The sequence below is a fragment of the Palaemon carinicauda genome, chromosome 2 (assembly GCF_036898095.1).
Source record: "Palaemon carinicauda isolate YSFRI2023 chromosome 2, ASM3689809v2, whole genome shotgun sequence".
NCBI lineage: Eukaryota > Metazoa > Arthropoda > Malacostraca > Decapoda > Palaemonidae > Palaemon > Palaemon carinicauda.
The window spans coordinates 162,225,760-162,243,259 of NC_090726.1; positions in this window are offsets into that span (position 1 = coordinate 162,225,760).

Sequence of the window (17,500 nt, forward strand, 5' to 3'; positions counted from 1 at the left end):
CTTTTTTTCTTCTCTCCTCTCTTGGCATGCATCCAGTACTTCCTCTGTTACCAATTGTTGCTTTGCTCTCCTTCCCAAAATACTGTCAGCTTCCTCTTTAATTATGTCTCGTCCCCGAAACTACTTTTCCCCTGTTGTCTCGAGTCCTATTTTTGGTTCAAAACGTCCTCCTACTCTTACTTTGAAGGCAGTTTCTACTTCCTCGTTCCTCAGTTTATCCAGATTATACATCACTAGTTCTTGATTTCTTCCTCTGTCTGTCTGAAATTTAGTACGAATGTTTGAAAGTAGTAGTTCATGTGATGTTCCAAAGTCTGCTCCCCTCATCACTTTTGTTCCCATCACTGATGATTTTCATCTCTTATTTATAAGGATATAATCAATGCAGTTCCCTATGAATTCCATCTGGGTGTGTCCACGTGTATCTGTGCTGTTCTTTATGATAAAAGTAGGTTTTTGTTATATAGAGTTTCTTACCCTGGTAAAATTCAAACATCCTCTGTCCTCTCTCATTTTTTTCACCCAAACCGAACTCTCCCATCACATCCTCGTAGCCTCTCTTGTCATTTTCGATTTTACTATTGAAATCGCCCATCACCATAACTACATCGCTTTCCTCCCAAAGTGAACAAAATTATTCTTCAGTTCACAGAATTGTGCTCCAAATAAGCTCTTTGTGCTCTTTTTCATAACATTAGTGCTACTCCTATCTATGAATATTGTCAGTTCTACCTGAATACAATATTTTGATTCCTTCATACATTATTTCCCCGTCTCCCACCCAATGAGTCTCTGCTATTCCCGGTACATCCCAATTGTATTTATTTATTTCTTTAATGGCACACCTAAGCTTTGCTGGTGCAGAAAGCGTTGTTACATTTACAGTTCCAACTATTGTTATTCCTTTTGCTGACCACAATGCCAATTTCTCACCACGAGGCTATGGTTTAGGACCTTAAAGCGTGTCCATTTCCCCGGATGCGGGACCCAAACTACTAATCCTTGACATCTTTTGCATGCAGGTTTCTTGGCTAATAAGGTAACCGGCTAGCCACTGTTCTGCTACCTGTTTGGTCCACGATTCCTTATTATTAGTATATGGAGTACTCCTTGCAATAAGTTGTAGTGCAAGGGTTTCCCTCATCCGCCACCTAAGGGATGTGCCTGGTAGGAGTTTTGCCTCTCACAGGATATATATATATATATATATATATATATATATATATATATATATATATATATATATATATATAAATATATATATATATATATATATATATATATATATATATATATATATATATATATATATATATATATATATATATATATATATATATATATATATATATATATATATATATATATATATATACATATATATATATACATATACATATACAGTATATATATATATACATATATATATATATATATATATATATATATATATATATATATATATATATATATATATATATATATATATATATATATATATATATATATATATATATATATATATATATATATATATATATATATATATATATATATATATATATATACATATACAGTATATATATATATATATATATATATATATATATATATATATATATATGTATATATATATATATATATATATATATATATATATATATATATATATATATATATATATATATATATATATATATATATATATATATATATATATATATATATATATATATATATATATATATATATATATATATATATATATATATATATATATATATATATATATATATATATATATATATATATATATATATATATATATATATATATATATATATATATATATATATATATATATATATATATATATATATATATATATATATATATATATATATGTATATATCTATATACATGTATATATGTTGGTGTGGTACTGTTATTTACACATATTCGGGTTCCCATCAAATGTCTATTCAATGTGTTGCAATATTTAGACTTGGTAGGTTACATCTTCAAGTAAGTCTAGGTAAGTTAACTTTAAAAAGTGTATTCCTTTAAAGCAGTTATTAACACATCCATCACAAGAGTATAGATGGTTTGGTCGGATGACCATTCCGTATGACAACTTAATAGGAACTGCCTAAGATATAAATATCACAGATATGGATAGTCAGTTATCTCAGCATTTAAACACATAATGTAAACTAAACATTAATAGAGGAAGACACCTGCATCCGGTGCGACACAACTCTTTCTCACGATTAGTATTTGTGTTTATTCTTCATAAAAATGTTACATTGCTGAGGTTTGGCATTCGTATCCTGGTTATGACATGACTATGTCATTTTCACACTCGCTCCTACTTCCATATTGACCTTTTGGGTCATGTATTTAAACATGTAATTTTACATATATTACATTAGCTCAGTCAGCTATCTTCAATTTATTGAATATTTAACAATACGTTAAAAATATGTTTACTAGGAGTATGACTGGATATATATATATATATATATATATATATATATATATATATATATATATATATATATATATATATATATATATATATATATATATATATATATATATATATATATATACATATATATATTTTTTTTTTTAACTTTAGCCATAAGCAAATGATTAAGGATGAATGTTCAAATAGGCACATCAAAAAAAATGCATACTTACCAGACATTGTCAAAACAAAGAAAAAAAAATGCATGATAAATTCTGATCATATATATGGTACATTGCTAGCAAATATTTATATGGTACCAAAAGAATAAAAATTCTGATATACATATGATTCGGTAACTTGTTGAAGAATAGTTGATACCTTTGTCAAAAGTATATATTATTATAATACGCTAACTAATAAAAAATATTTGTTACCTTGGTAAAGATATAATTTTAGTGCACAAACACGAATTCCTGGTACGTACACGTACCGCGGTTTCGTACATATATATATATATATATATATATATATATATATATATATATATATATATATATATATATATATATATATATATATATATATATATATATATATATATATATATATATATATATATATATATATATATATATATATATATATATATATATATATATACAGTGAACCCTCGCTACTTCGCGGTTCGACCATCGCGGATTCACCACTTCGCGGATTTTTTCCATAACCCATATATATACAGTAATATATATATATATATATATATATATATATATATATATATATATATATATATATATATATGTATTTATGTATATATGTATGTATGTATATATGTAGGTATGTATATGTTTATACGCATATATATATATATATATATATATATATATATATATATATATATATATATATATATATCTATATATACACACACACATATGTATATATATATATATATATATATATATATATATATATATATATATATATATATATATATATCTAAAGTAGGAAGATGTGATGTAGTTCTAAGGGAAAAGTATGGGAAATATGTCTGGGTAATAAGCAAAGCTCTACCTCCAGTTTGTTTCTTCATTATGATCAGAGATAAACATAAACAAAACATTGGTTGCCATTTTCTATCGTGCTTTTTAGCGTGTTTAGGAAATGCATGATATAAAATCGCCTTTAATATTTGTGCCTGTTTTAGTTTAGGGTACTCTAGTACATGCATTAAGTGTTCTGTACATTAAAGGGTAGTTTGTTAACAGTACTACGTACAAGGGAAGGTTTTAAAAGTCTGAATATACATGTTGAATAAATAGGTAAATATGGTGTCACTACTTCGCGGATTTTCACCTATCGCGGCCGCGTCTGGAACCTATCTACCGCGATAAACGAGGGTTCACTGTATATATATATATATATATATATATATATATATATATATATATATATATATATATATATATATATATATATATATATATATATATATATATATATATATATATATATATATATATATATGTATATATATATATATATATATATATATATATATATATATATATATATATATATATATATATATAGGGCTTTTATATTTTATTAGATTCCCATAGATTCTTTATTTTAACATTTAGGGCTTATATATATTATTAGGTGCCCTAAAATGATTTAATTTTTAAATGTTTTTAAAATGTTTTTAAAATACAAATGTTCTATAGTCTCTCCAACTACATATTACTAGCGTACTAACTACTTTTCGTGCACAACACTTTTCCAAGACAATTTTACTTCTTTGAGCGAATGAAGGGGCCAGTTTCAAACAGCTTTAAATTGAAATAAAATAGGAGTTTTGTCTGGACATGGCAAATCGTTCTATTTGATCTCCAACTTGTGTGTTCTTAACCTACGCAAAACAAAGATGTTAACGTCGATAAATATCATCACCGTAACGCTGATTGCTGCTAGTAACACGTAGAAACGAAGGTCTGCATATGTCGGTGTCGGGTGGTCCATCTCGGTTAATTTCATCAACAGCTTAGCCACTCGTGCATTGTATGGGAGAGGTAAAGATGGAATTGTAGTCGGCCACATAAAGTTCGCGAAGTAGGCCCGTTCTCTGATGATACTCTTGATTCCACGGACCATGTTATTCGGGGAAGTACCGATGCAACCATCTGCTGCAACGAAGATTTGGGAATAGGACGTGGATCCATCCGGGCATGATACATTGAAGCCGGCCTTGTCGTATCGTATCCACGAGCCGTTGTTCAGTCTGCAATTGAAATTATTATCGTCAAAGGGATAAAGCTTTTTCAGACAATTTTCATGTGTATGGGAGAGAGCACCATCTAGCACTATACCTAACTCGCATGAATCCATTGAATTTTTATGGAATTCAAAGGAGTCAGCTGTACATATTTTTTTGTTCATTGCGTCTGAAGAGTGAGTTAATTGATTTAAGTCTTTAATGACCGTATATGTTTCCTTGTCTGGGGAAATCAATACGTGTCCTGTCAAACTGGATATTACTGGATTTGAGTGATTCGTCATGAAAGTCAGAAATGGTGATATCGTGTAAGATTGCCAGGCATCGGAAGAATCAAAGGGAATTGTAATCATAATCCTGTGATTTTCAACGCTTACTGTAATTAGGCTGTAATAAAATTCTAACCTACGTTCATCTAACAAAGGAGTATAACCTAATTTCTCCCGTCTGTTCTCCACAATTAACGTTAAGTCTCTTATTGGCAAGAAATGCGGTGACAGTACACCTTTAGTCGCTAACGTGATAGCTTCCACATAGTCTTTTGATTTCTCAATGAAAGGTGCAATTCTATTATGTATATGATCTATTTTTGAATCATAATACGTTAACGTTGCCAACAAATCTTGTACTTCCTTAATCTGACTGATATTACTAGAATGTTCGTTCACCAAACTCATAATTTGATTGATTGAAGCTAACTGATTCCTTAGTTCGGATAAAATCAATTCATTTTCATGAGTCAAAAACTCAATTTTCTTATTTTGATTACTAATCTTAAGATGATTGGAAATCCCTAAGCCTAAACTTGCAATAGAACCAAAGATGTTCAGTGCAGCAAATATAAACACGTTACGTTTTTCAAGGTTACCGTGTCTTACTGTCCACATCAAAAGGTCACGAGCCAAAGATTCTTCCTCGTAAATCTTATTTTGCAAGTCGTCGGATAGCATCTCTGCAACTTTTAGTGTCGATGCAAGCGAACTCTCTGTATTGAAAGGAAAGTGTCTTTTATGCATTTCATTTAATGAAACAGCAAACATTGAAATGGCGCTCTTTAAGCTAGTGATGTCATTCTCGGGGAGAAAAATTGCTTGCATGCGTACTTCAACAACTACGTTACTTGATGTAATAAAAACGTTTTCTTGTCTTTCTACTATAGTGCCATATTTAAAATCTATACTTTTAGTTTTAAAGCTCTTCCCACACGAGAAAAATGTCTGAGCGAACAATATCACTCCTAACAATAAAAACTTCATCTTGGAAAACTGTAATGAGAAAAATATATGTAATTAATCCTGTATTAAGAAGAAAAAAATGTCAACATATAAACTTCATAGATAAAGAACAAAAAAAAATTCCCTCACTTCTTTCTCTCTTATTTTAATTTCTTATGTGAGCCAATGGTACAATTCTTTCATCAGTGGTCTGGGATACGTTTTGAACTCTAAATCTATTGGCCGTTAATGTTTCCAAAATGTTAAATGGGCCTTCAAACTTAGGTGTTAGTTTATAATTGAGTCCTTTACGTACATTTACCTGTATGTATACATTATCACCCACGGTATATATTTCAGTTGGCTTCTCTATTTTTTCATGATTCCTTTTCATTATGATTTGTGATTCCTCTAAATTCTTTCGAAGGATATCAAAAGGACTTTTGCTTGCATTTATACATTCTTTTGAAGGATTTGATAAATTAGTTGTAGGCGTTAATACACGGAAAGGCGTTCTAACTGGGGTACCATACAATACCTCGTGCGGTGATATTTTAATTGATATATGATATGAATGATTCAGAGTACTCAGTACAGCAGGTATTGCAATATCCCAATTGGGGTCTGATCCCTCTAGTGTTACTCTTAATATATTTAAAACCTTCCTATTCACTCTTTCCACTAGCCCATTCGACTCTGGGTGATAGATCATAGTATTGATTTTCTTTATGCTAAGGAATTCACACAATGAGGTAAAGAAATGATTATTAAATTCTCCACCCAAGTCTGTAATTATCATGTGTGGAATTCCATGTTTACAAATGTAACACTCGTAAAACTTCCTGGCGCATTTAATCACAGTTTTAGTTTTAAGCACTATTAGTTCTGTATATTGAGTCAAAGCATCTACAATTACTAAGAGGTGCTTATTTCCTCTGTCTGACTCGTAAAATCCTGTTAATAAATCTAAATGTATCCTTTCAAAGGGTTGATTGGGCACGGGATAAGCCCCTAGGGTGACAGGTGTTTTCGTGTGCCCTTTGTTTTCATAACAAGTGCGACAATTAGCTATGTGTTTTTTTTCATATCTGTAAGCATCGTATGCCAATAAAACAATGATTTGGCTTTCTGTGACATTAATGAGAACCCCGGGTGTCCATGCAATGGATTTGCATGCAACCAATTTAGGACAGTGGAAGTAAGTGAGATTGGTACCACAACCTGGTTGTTAGTTACATGTGGTGTATTGCGGGTTTTCCTTGTCACGGATCTACACAAAATATTGTCTTTGATTATATAACTTTGCTGCGTATACTTTATATATTCCTTTTCCTTACGATTGCCTTCCAAAGCATTTATAATTTTTTCTAATTTCTGATCTTTTCTTTGCTCAGTCTGTAATAATTCAGCACTCCAGCCCAGATCTTTTTTTTCAGATATAGTTTTAACAATAGGCATGGATGTTGATATATCTATTAATTCAGCTAAAGGCTCCGTACTAGATGACACGGGGTTGCGTGATAATGCATCAGCAATGATATTTGCTTTCCTTGGTAAAAACCAGATTCTTGCGCCAAAGTCTTGAATGATCAAATGTCACCGAGTTTGTTTGGGGCTGTGACTGAAGCCTTTAAAGAAGTCGGTTAGTGGTTTATGATCAGTAAGAACCTTAACGGGATAACCGTATATTATGAACTTAAAATGCACTAGTGAATTAACAATAGCTAGCCCTTCCTTGTCTATTACTGCATACTTACTTTCGGAAGTTCTCATTTTTAGAGAATAAAAAGCTATCGGGAAAAATTGTTTTTCATATTGCTGAAGCAATACCCCACCTACTCCTAAGTCTGAGGCGTCTGTTGCAATGAAGAATTCCTTACCGAAGTCAGGAAATTTTAAGATAGGAGAACTACACAGTTCATCATTCAAGGTATTAAACACCTGTTGATGCTGCTCAGACCATATGAAATCTACGCCCTTCTTCGTAAGATCAGTTAGGAGAGCGGCTATTATTGAATAATTGCGTATAAAACGCCTGTAATATCCACTACACCCCAGAAATTGCTGTATTCCTTTGACATTAGTAGGTATCGGAAAGTTTCGGATAGCTGACACCTTATCGTGGACTACTTTAAGACCTTGGCTAGACACCGTAAAACCCAAATAGACCAATTCTGTTTTGAAAAATTCACACTTACTAATCTTTACCCTTAAGTTATGTTGTCTTAGACTCTGTAGTACTAGTTCTAGTTTACGTAGATGTTCTTCTAAGGTATTGGAAAAGATTACAAAGTCATCCATATAGGCATGCAATATATCCCCTAGCAGATGTCCAAACACTATGTTAATCATTCTTGTAAATGTTATGGGAGCACAACGTAAACCAAAGGGCATACGTAAAAATTCATAATGTCCCCTGGCTGTGCTGAAGGCTGTGTATGTGATACTATTTTCTTCTAATGATATCCGGTGAAAGCCTTTAAGTAAGTCCAAACTGGTAAGATATTTATTCTGACCTAACAAAGATAAAATATCGTCAGTACATGGCACTGGGAATCGATCAGGGATCGTTTACTCATTCAAGCGACGGAAATCTACGCAGATACGCCATGTTTGATCTTTTTTCGGTACAACTATTAATGGAAAATTATAAGGGCTGTTCGATTTCCTAATGACTCTTCTTCTTGCATTTTACCTACTTCATCATTTATTTCATTCTGGAATTTCATAGGGAGTCTGTACGAGGGTACATAGATAATTTTCTGCTTGTCCTTTAACCTTATTTGATGCTCGATCACATCTGTTTTTCCTAAGGATCCATCCGTAGTGGAAAAAACATCATGATACTCAGTTAAAAGTCCACAAAATTTCTGCTGAATTTCTTCTTTTTGAATGTCTTTACTAATTTTATTTTTAATAGATTGCTAAAGGGATTCATCCGCAACTGATTGAGCGTGATTGATTTCAGCAACGGTAAGAATACGATGTTTATAAACTTCTACATCCAAGATATGTTGATTTTTGTGAATTACTAAAGTGGTATTCAAATGATTACAGACTTCAATATTACATTGTTGATTTGAGCCTACTGTATAAATAGCTTGTGTGACGGACAATCCGTTAGTTTTCAAAGTGTCGGAAAGGATTAATATTTCAGATCCCGGTAACGTTTCCTTTATTTGCACTATTAAATTCGAAGTTACGTTTGGCTCGATAGATTGCGTGCAAGATGATATTACGGGTGAACGAGAATTCTGTTGGGTCACGTATATTATTTCTTTATTAGTGAGACAAGTTATTGGTTTTTCAACGTACGTCACTGTTTTATTTGTCGTCTCCTTTTTATCCAAAAACGGATTTTAAGGTATTAGAAGACTTATAGAATTTTCCTTTGATATACAAGCCGTGCTTGGCAGGGGCTAAGATAATGTTTTGATTGCCCATAGATGGGTATCCTATAATTACAGCTGGATACATATCAAAGTTTTGTTCAACAACAAATGTATCGGCAAACGTGCGCTTACCCCTTGAACTGAACATGAGTTACGCCTATTACATTTAATTTATTATTTCCTATTCCCGAGAGCCTTCCTCCGGACTTTTCTATAGGGAAGTTTGAAAACAACAAATGATGTGTCTTCAAGTCAATGACATTACGTGGTCTACCAGAGTAAAAAAATAATGTAAAGGATCGGTGTTCTAAATTTACAGCATACAATGTTGGTCGTAACTCATTTTGACTTATTATTCTGTGAATTCGTTGCAAATCTACGTGAGCGTGCACTGATTTATTTAATTCGGTTGTGTGTTTCATAGGAAAATCTATTGCCTCACAATGATCTGGTGAAACATTAAATGGATTATTCAATACTACTGATGTTGATATGAATGACCTTGACCCAACATCACTCTCTTCCCCACTGGAGTTAATTATGTGGTATTTGCTTTGCTCTGCACATTCTGAAAAATAGTGTGACCTTGCGAGTTCTGGTTTTACGACCCAGGATCAGCGTTATTCGAAGAACTATTTGTTTGTTTCTGATTTTGAACTACATTGACGTTTGGCTGTTTCTTCTTATTGAACTGAGGATTTTTCTTTTTATTTCCACATGGAACTGACTGTGGAATTGACTGTGTATTTTTAGGATTCTGTTGTGTCTTACATGAGTAGCACTGACTATATGAATGAGTAGAACTATTATGTAACGAACAGAATCTCGTTCTGCAGTCTGCAATCAATTGACCTTATAACACGTCATTCCTGCAACTTGACTATTATGAAATACGTTTACTTGTTGTGGCTTAGTTTCATTCTTTGCAAAAACTTGTGTAGACACGAGATCAAGATCAGGACGCTTAGACATATGTTTCTTTATCTGTTTATATACATCCAATTCCGTACTTGCTGGCGTTAACTTTTTATCAAAACACCGCACTAAAGCTTCAGGCAACATAAGTGTCATGCAATTTAAATACATTAATCGTAAGAAATCTTTCACGGAGATGTTATCTCTAGTAACCCAAGTGGAATTACCTAAAATATCTTGATACTCGTTTAGCCTATCGGCTATGAGAGCTGCTCTCTCAATAACATTAAGCCGAGTCATAGTGGCTTGATTTAGTGTATTTCTTGATGTTAAAACTACATCCAAGGCTTCCTCACCGCCATAGACTGCACGTAGCCTAACTTTGGAATCATCCCATGTAACTGCTTCTTGAAACGAAACTCCCCTCAAATACGCACTCGCATCTCCTTTAGAAAAGTCTATAAAACCTTTAGCTTCTTGTAATTGTACAAATGGGTCTATAATTTGTTTAGCATTTAAATGGGCGTCGGCGGAAGAAATCCACGACTCAACATCCTGAGGTAAGAAGCCGTTGACCCGACCTTGAAAAGGAAGGATAGCTGATTGGTCATTAACTAAGGTAACAATCAGAGCCGGGATAGGGTTACTCGAGCCGGGGTGGGGTTACTCGGGCTGCCTGGAGGTGTCATTTTGACTTTAACTTGTTTTTATCTCTTCGATTCCTTGCAATCCTATCAAAATCTCCATATGAATACAGACGTCCACTGCGTAAACGCATAAATACTATTCAAACAAAGATCATAACACAATCCCCCAATACCATGATACAAATATAAAGATATTTCCCGAGAACTTCTGAAAGAAAACGGAATCAGCACAGAGAGAGAAAAAAATTCTTGACGTGAATTCGAAGTTGAATACAGTTTCCTTTAATGAAAGGAAAAATGAAGATCAACAAACAACTCACCCCAGCAATAATGGACGATTGATTCGTGATAACTACACTTCACTGTCTAAAACTGAAATGAATAAAGAAATGTACTTAGCTTCGGTTTATATGGGCGTAGGGTGATGTCGTCATTTCCTCTCTCTCTCACTGGATTGTTTCTTTTTATTGATGTTTGGGTGAATGTTTTCGGTCCAATTTCCGTTGAATGTAGTGCTTCCTGGATATGTTTCTTCAATGTTTAGTAAACATTGAATGTCAGTCCTTGGTTTTCTTAGGATGTTGATTGAAGATCCAGTTCCTCAGTTTGTATAACATTTATTTGTTAGTATTAAATGTTTTCATTTCTTCGTTGGACATAGATACTTAGTCAAAATTGTAGATTCATTACTGTTGATTTCTTGAAGATCTTTCTCTGGTTCTTAGAGCTTTATCCGCTGCCACCATTTATTGGTGTGATACTTGATAGTACCACTTAGGTAAACAAAGTCCTTTATAAGGTATGGCTCTTGAATTCACGCTGTGTAAAAAAAAAAAAAAATAAAATAAATAAATAAATAAACCGATTTTCTCGTAACGACTCTATTAAATACATCTGGTGGGTGATTGTATGAAAATGAACCCCTTTCTTTAAAAATCTATCAATTTGATTTAATGTGTGTATTATATTTTTCAAAAACCTAAAGTATTATTTCATTAATTTTATGGACGAAGTGAATCGAACTTTAAAATTACACGTTGGTTCCTCTTAAAATGAAGAGAAGGACTTTTTAATATTAGGTTGAAGAGGAGTCATGTTCCTTAACGTAATTATTATTATTATTATTATTATTATTATTATTATTATTATTATTATTATTATTATTATTATTATTATTATTATTATTATTATTATTATTAAGGTCATATGTAGTGACTTGAGGTATTAGGTAGCAGATATTAAGCAACGGTGTCGAGTCATTTTAATTTCAATGTTCTATAGTATTTTTAATATCGTCTTAATAATTTATTCCTCGAGGATAATTGGGATTTTAACAGATCTTGACAAGCCTACTAAATCCTGAACATTATCTTTACATAATACAATCGTGGTCTTGATTAGTTACATTGAAAAAATTACTGATAAGTCTAATAATGATAATGGAATACATTATTTACTCAAACATTATCTCTCCACCTCCACCTATTGGTATTATTATATAGAATCACTGTAAATCCCTGCTATCTGTAATTTGTATCAACTAGGCCTCAATTACAGAGTTGCTTAGTTCTCTAAAATCTCAGAATATTCGAGTACATTCGAAACACTTTATCAAAGGGATCTAGTTTTCTATTTATTTAATTTCAATATAATTTTTCCCTCCGGTCTTAGTTTTAGTCTTTATACACTTCAATAACAATAATATGACTCAAAACATAAATATTATATAATTTTGACATTTTTCTGTAATATGATAACATTTTCCTATCAATATGAATTTCTTATAATCTTTTAACCAAATATTGTATTTTGACATGTATTAGTTTTAAGTTGAAGATAGTCTATTCACTAAGAAAAATAGAATTAGAACTATCCATGTCCTAATGTGAAACCTTGATTATGAAATTATATTCACAACGTAATAATGTAAAGCAGAATAAAAATCCTTCCCAGTCACCCGTATCAGTTACTGTATATACACAATAAGTGGGCAGCACGAATAGGACATAAATCCGACTAACAATATTCCGTATTTATGTATAATAATCTCAAACATAGATTTTTCATAATCACATCAATGTACTCCATACTACCTCTCATTCTTGAAAACAAAAACTAAGAAAAAAAATCATAACATTCTTTAGTGTATCTATTTTCCTAGTCTTGAAAGCAGAGAATGAAGAGAAAGGTATGAGAGATATTAAGTATTTGCCGAGACGTGGCTTACGCCTCTATGAAGAGTTGTGGGCGTCAAAAAGAGGGTCCTTAAGTATTATCAATCGTTTGAGAAAGGATATGAAAGCCACAAGGCTTTCAATAAGGGACCTGGACCGTTGAATTTCCAATACGATGCCTCACATTTGGAAGGTCTTCATATCCTCATAAGTTTATTTTTATTCCTTTCAGGCTTTACCATCCAGAATGAATGTCCACATACTATTCCATAATGGATTTTTTGTGAAGCCCTCGAATAAATTGATAATGAGGTTCTCTACACTTTAATTTTTATCTCTGATTCAAAGGGGATGGTTCATAATCTTTTTCTGATTTCTTCATGAAAATAGATGTTATTAAATCATGTGGCCAATTACATCTGAGTTTCCATTGTTCATAGGATTTAGATTTACAATAGGAACGTACCACATTCAATATAGAGTTAAATAACATTTAAACAGTCTATAATTGTCTTTTCAAAGATAAAGACTGAAACCCTATTAACATTCTATAATAAATAACGACGAATAAGATTATTAGATCTGATGAATTTTATTCCCCTTTCAGAAATTCTGAACAATATTAATAACACATCTTACTTATGGATATAGGTTAATTTGTGAGACACATTGAACATTTTCTCCCTTCATAAGACTTTGAAAGCCATCACATTAGTTAAGGCATTTAGATGATAAACTGATACTTGGTCAGTAAACAAAATCCTAATCGTGATTAATAATAATCAGTGAAATATAGTAAAAGTATTTTGTCATAGAAACCCTCTAGAATTGAATATCATATAGAATAAGGTTCATTGAATAAATTGATAAAAAAAAAAAATGAAACAGCAGTTGGAGTGGAATTCAGTAAAGAAGAAACCGATAAAATCCCATAAAAAGCAGATCCTCTAAGCATTTTCAGGTAACATCCTACAAGTTCATTACTTCACTCTATGAGTTAAAAAGTTCGTTTAACAAAAAAAAAAAAAAAAGATGGATGGAAAAGTCTAGCAATCATCCAAAATATCCCTTATAACCCCCCCCCCTCTCTCTCTCTCTCTCTCTCTTTCTCTCTCTCTCTCTCTCTCTCTCTCTCTCTCTCTCTCTCTCTCTCTCTCTCTCATTAGATTTTATTTGATTATTGGTGACGGCGTTTTTTGAAAATATCACTACATCAGTACCCTTTCATTGTTGATAAGTAATAAGGATAAGATTTATTAGCCTTTTTAAAGAAAAAGAAAATATTTATAAAATGGTCACACTCTCATGATTGTGTGTGTTTCTTCAATCACATCGATATATAAATGCAAGTAAAATTAAAGTGAGAGAGAGAGAGAGAGAGAGAGAGAGAGAGAGAGAGAGAGAGAGAGAGAGAGAGAGAGAGATTTGCTCCTGCAGGCTAATTCCTAACGCTTTGTTAGGAATGTTGGATGAATATGAGACTTGAAGGTTCTAAAAACTAATTACATAACAAGAAAGAAAAATATGTTTAATGTTTACGTTGCATTTTTTTTTCATACAATTTAGGCGCAATTCGGGTTCATAGTTGATATTGTCTATTGTTGAATGCTACATGTAGTTGCAAACGTAAAATATTTGGAATGTGATGTCAAATTATTATTATTCTTTTTTTTTCTTTTGCGATACCATTCTGTAAATTACATAAAAGTCATTGTATTTGCATAGCTCCTTCTTCTGTATATATTGGAAGGTATTAGAAGTTTTGAAAGAATCGATAATATAGCCAGGTGAGATGAAGGTACTTTTGTCAAAACAATTGTTTAACGATAAACCACGCTGAAATATATATTTATCTCATTATCAATGTAATTATACCAAAAACATAGAGAATACAAAAAAAAAAAAAACTGCTGTAATCGTAAGATATGAATATTCATATAAACAGATAACAAAAAAAATATTTTCATATACTAAGCGTTACAATATTTGCAAATGTAGGCCATGTAATCTTTCTCCTCTATGAAATTTTAGTTTAAACGTGACTTCATTTACATTGACAAGAAAGACTGCTTAGATCATAACATGTGTGCAAGGATAAAAGGGATATTTGTATGCAAATTAATATTTTAGAAATTAATGAGTCTATACATATGATTTCGAAGAAACTAAATATCGTTAGCTGCAGAATCATGGCCCCTGCTAGTAAAAGTAACAAGTCCCTTCCACTCACTATCACCCTTATATGTCTGATCCAGAGACCATGGAAGTATCTCCAAATACATTCACAAGCAACAGAGCACGGCAGTGTTTCTGCTCGCTGCTAAAAGGGAATTAATGGCTCCGATATACATCACCTTTAACGAGGTTTCCGACCACCTTCAGTGTTAGTCCTAATGGTGATATATGAAACCATTGCTTTCATCCCTTAGCATCGAGGCAATATGAACAAAAGGAAAGTTGAGAATGGGACTAGAGTATGATATTAAATATCCAATACGGATATTCTCCATTTACACTAAAAATCTTTTTAAATATAGGTTGGAAAAGTTTGATTCTAAAGATGCAGCAAGAAACGCTAGTCAACATTTGCTTATTGAATTTTATATACATGAAATATGGCAATAGAGGGGATTGATTTCATATTTTTCTTTTATAAATATGGTTTAGTTTAACCCATCCAGTGATCGAATTTCCAAGCCTCCAGCATCCACTCTGTTTTCAAAGGTATCAACGTAAATGCTGTGCATATAGGCAGATGAGTCACTAGCATTTGCATACGAGGCCTCATACACATAGAGACATACCGAGGCATCGTTACAGATAATGCCGTACTTACAGTTCCCCCTTCCTACGTCGATTCAAATAGAGCTGAGCTTAACCTGTGAGTGAAATGTTCTGTCAGATGGCTTCTGTTTGTAGTGGGCTTTCATGCGTGCTTTCATCCCCTCCGTTTCGAAGGGGGAAAATTTTTATGATGATTCTTCACATTATTCAAGAAGAAGAATAAGACGAAGTGAAAAATAAACAGGATATGTGTAAGGATGCAGAGGAAATCACTGATACAACATTTGCCATTAAGCAACATACTTACGGAGAAATCAATAATCAGATGGAAACAAATAATAGACCCAAGAGACTCTACCCAGACCTACATACTTTTAGAGGAGAGCAAGGAAAAGAAAAAAAAAGAAAAGAAGATAGTCTGCAATATACTGAAAAAAAAGGAATTGCATATTTGGAGAAAGATGCAACTACAAGCATCCAAAGATATGCTATAATTATGAAATATATGGTAGATGTGCATATTTGGACAGATATGGTGACTAATGCAGAGATCTCCATCCAAAAATATGCAAAAACCTGAAAGAAGGAAAAGGATGCAAATTCAACAAAAAATGTCTAAATATGCATCCTGCAACCATGATTGAAAGTCAGAAAATTCAAAAGAAGACAGACAAGAAAAAAAGAAGAAAGAAACAAGCTGAGTATATACGGATATACTATACAAAATACTGGAGAAAATTGTTGAAAAATATGTACAAAAAAAAAATAAAATAAAATACACATCAGACATGCATACAAAGAGACAGAAGGATATTATTTCAAAAAATTAGAAAATGGAAGAAAAATCTTGCAAGAGAAAAAAATATATGGAAAATGATGGAAATAAAAAGTAAGGTAGAAAATGCAGATTAAAATATTATACAATAGAAAGAAAAGTAAAAAAGGGACCTAAAAGAAAGGACACTTCAAAATATCAAGAAAAACCCCAAAGTAATTTACTCCAATGCAAAAAATATGAGTAAAGGGAGAATAGATATAGGCCCTCTAAGAATTGAAGGACGGCTAAAATAAAAAAAAAAAAAGGAAATATAAAACATATTAGCAGGAAAATATAAAAGTTAATTCACGCTAAGAATTGTGAATGAGAATAATGAAACAGGAATGAGAGAAGAAAATATTGAATGTCTAACGGGTATCGATATTAATGAAGCAGATATTGTGTGGGCTATAAACGAAATTAAAAATGGATCAGTGGCCGGGACAGATGGCGTTCCAGCAATTTTAAGAAAAACTGCACACACTATGGCGAAGCTGCTTGCAATACTGCTAAGACATATTGTATATATGAACGAGATATATGTTAAACATAAATTAGCATATATAACCCCTGTTTTCAGAACTGGATCAAGACTAGAGGCAAGTAATTATAGACCTGTTATTATAACAACACATATTATGAATGTGTATTCGAGGGTAATAAAAAAGAAAATAAATGAATCGTTTAGTTAAAAATAATTTATTTAATATAGGTCAACACGGTTTTGTGCCAGAAAAAAGTACACAAACCCAACTGATAGCCCACTATGAAAACATATATAAAAATATGATAAATGAAAAAGACAC